This window comes from Triticum dicoccoides, chromosome 7B (assembly GCF_002162155.2).
Source record: "Triticum dicoccoides isolate Atlit2015 ecotype Zavitan chromosome 7B, WEW_v2.0, whole genome shotgun sequence".
Taxonomy (NCBI): domain Eukaryota; kingdom Viridiplantae; phylum Streptophyta; class Magnoliopsida; order Poales; family Poaceae; genus Triticum; species Triticum dicoccoides.
The window spans coordinates 692,257,672-692,261,176 of NC_041393.1; the positions used below are offsets into that span (position 1 = coordinate 692,257,672).

Consider the following 3,505-nt stretch of genomic DNA (forward strand, 5'->3'; position numbering starts at 1 on the left):
TCATACCCGCTTGATGGTCTTAGGATGGGTGCATCGGTGGCAGTCTTGCTGGGCTGCACAGGCTTCTCCACCAACACCTAGTTCAGGGAAGGAATCGGCCTCTTCCCCACCTGGATCTGTTGCCGAGACAAGTGGAGAGAATTGTGGTAGAAGATGGTGTCGATCTGATGCCAATGCACCAAACACAGCCGTGTAAGCATGACCCACCTCCCTGTAGCTAATAAGCGCCAGCTCCTTCGCGTGGTCACCCCTCTCTGGCGGCGGTTCCCTTGGCATGCAATCGTGTAGAGACCTAATAGCAGATGGAGTACGGTTTGAGGAGGGGAGTTACGGGGCGATGGGTTCACCGGGCGGCGGAGCAGCGGCATGAGAGGTGGCTGGGGGCAAAGACGAGAGGCGATGGGTTCCCTGGGCGGTCGGAGCGAGATGAGGGGGAGTCAAGGGCGAGATGGGAGGGCGTCGGGGCGAGCGGATTTGGGAAACTAGATAATACCTCGCGCGTTGCTGCGAGAATTTATAGTATTAAATTTCAAAAATAAAATTAGAATATATGTGAATAATGCATCTCCACGTTCTCGTCATGTATGAACTGTAGTGGAAGGGTGGTGGAGCCAACATCCAAACAATGGTGTACATAGTCCTTGAGATTTACAATTTTACTCATGTTTCCTGATTCCTTGATGTATATTGTTCTATATACATGAATCATACAAAGGTATTCAGAAGTTTCAAAAAATAATAGGTGCATTTTTTTACATCCAAGTCCATATGTAGCTTTGCCCATAAATGTACACCCAAGTTTGTATGTAGCTTTAGCCATGTAGGGAATCTAGTAGTAAATGGAGCGTGGCTGAATGGTATAGTGCCTTTTGGACTTCTGAATTCTGTGTAATAATTTGTTGCTTAAACATAAAAAATAAATTGATAATAAGTAAACAATTATAAATTATCTAAAAGAAATACTTTCTATTCATGCGGATACATGCATGCATTGAGTCATCACGAATTGGAAGTGCTGTTTTTTTACTACAATTCAAGTTGATCAACCTAGTGATCACTTATTCATGATTTAAGCAACAGTACTCTTAATTCTAGGTGCTAGGCAGAGTAGTTCATGAGATTCTTGCATGCATGGTTGACACTGTCCTGCATATGGAGGGAAAATGACATTATTGCAAAGGATAAACTTGTACAGTCAGCTTAGTGAGAAAAGAAATATGAAACTGAATGACTAATAGGATGGCTTGAAGAATTTTCATTTCTATCCATCTTTGCCAATAATACAAATGGAATTGCCTTAGGGGAAGCAAGTATTTTCAGGGAAATTACCTTGGTATATAGATATTTGAAGAAATACATTGGATGGAAGAATCCAGGGGACCAAACTATTATGCTATCTAATCCAAACAGAAGTTGCAAGTTTACCAATGTAACTACTTAAATTCAGAGATGGGTGTTTCATGCGAACAACAGAATTAACATAGAAGAAGACTAAAAGGCGTGTGTGCTCATTCAGTGTATAAGAAAAATTAAGAGATGAGCACGAATAGCATGGTACCTAAGAAACAACGAATCAGAGATGGCCTTGCTCATAAAACCTCGGGCACCTTTCGAGTAAGAGTGTAGCCTGAAAAATTAAAAGCCATAAGATCAGTGATAAGAAGCACGGGAAGATGAGAAAATTGGGAGCAGACAAATATTCCATAGTGCAAGCTGGTGGCAGAGACAACGACTTGAACAGGTGGGGGCATCAAAAGATGATCACACTATATACAAACTACGAATTGGTGGTCATGGGTGATGTACAGGCGTCCCTAGCCTTGATGGATCCTTCTTCTCGTGGTCGGTTTAAAGAGATGAATGAACCTGAAGCTGAAACGATGGACCCGTTGAGCAGTTTCAGCAGGGGGATTTAATTGCCGTGGAGAACTATTTCAGATCAAGGTTGGAGAGAGACAAAGGGAAAATATCTGTAACCAATTAATAACAGCCGTTGCTATTTACTTGGATTCCTATCTGGTGCAGCACGCACCAAGGTAGCGATGGAGACAAAAAGCGCCGCGATGGGATCCTTTCTGGCTCGATTAATCAGTGAGTTACTGCTGGAGCAGAAGGCACGAAAGGTCTAATTTCAATCGGTTTTGTACGCTTAATGTGACATTTTTTGTAAGAAGGAAATACTGAAGACTGAATAAATTTTGAAGAACATATTATAGAACCTGTCGTCGCCCTTGCTGCAAACCCATCACGGGCGGACAGGGGCAAGATTACCTACTGACATGTAGGAGCTCAGCTTGCCAAAAGAATGGCTACCACTATGGCAGGTGTGGTGGCTCTACATCCCCTAGATATATAGTAGATACAGCTCCATCTGTTTGACCAAAGAAAAAAAAAATCGACAATCATCATTGAATCAATGAACCAACCAGTGGTTGTGTGGTCGACGATGTACCAGCACTCGCGGTGCCCCTGGACTATGTTGCATGGTACGGGGATACGGGTACGGGGATATGGATACGGCGATACGGGAAAACGGCATTTTCTGAAAATAGACTTTCGGGGATACAGCGAGTATATGTACAAATGCGAAAAATCATAACCAAAAAACAATATTTTTGGGAGGATGAGTATCTCCATAGGGGGTAATTTAGGATTGGTATACTTGTTCTCCTTGGAATCATCAGCGGTGTTACTACGAGACCCAGTCCTTGAACAAGCAACCGAGGATTGACATTTCCTGACGTTGAGAAAAATAAATAGCTAGATGCCCTTCGTTCTCCCCTAAATCCTAATCCATATCATGCAAACAAATAGAGATCTTGAAACAATGGATTGGACCTTACTTGCGTACAAATTCCGGATGGCAAAGACTTGAAGAATGGAGACGAGCTGTGAGGTCCGGCCGGCGGCGCCGAAAGGCAGTCTGGAGATGCGCCGAAACTATCTAGTCTAGCGATTTGGCAACTGCCAGGTGACGGCGAGAGGAAAGATTCCAGCGACTAGGTTTATCGATTAGGCCGTCTGATGGGCTGCAGATCGAGTGGTAGCAGGCCCTTATAAATCCCTGATGTATCCCATGCGTGTCCCAGCCGTATTCTGATTTTTTTTCTTTATTTTAATTAGAAAAAATGTGATACGTAGGGATACACGTATCCCGTGCGTATCTGGGCGTATCCCCGTTCTGGTGCAGTATCCTGCACCGATTCGGCAGTTCTGGTCCAGGTCGATGTACTTGACGGAGACATGTTGCAGGGCGAGGCCGGGGTGGAGGCCGCCGTTGACTGAGACCCTGACGACTGGGAAGAGGTGATCTGGACCGGCCTTTGTGCCGGAGGAAGTGAGTGTGCATGATGGGCAGATTGTGCAGGAGGAGCACCTCACACGGAGATAGATTCGACGCCGGCTTGACGACGCATGCAGGACGTAGGTGATCTAGACCAGCGGTTGCGCCGGAGGCAGTGAGCGGCGCAGGACGAACATATTGTGCCGGAGGAGTGCCTCATAG

The 3,505-nt window shown here is 45.1% G+C and overlaps 1 long non-coding RNA gene across 1 annotated transcript; it reads right to left on the minus strand.

The window, feature by feature from the left end:
- Positions 1–995: 995 nt before the first annotated feature.
- LOC119336745 lies at positions 996–2,997 on the minus strand. Its single transcript, XR_005162793.1, has 3 exons — positions 2,844–2,997; positions 1,559–1,627; positions 996–1,146 (listed from the first exon to the last, which is right to left on the minus strand). It is a non-coding gene; the product is annotated as an uncharacterized LOC119336745 (long non-coding RNA).
- Positions 2,998–3,505: the final 508 nt, after the last annotated feature.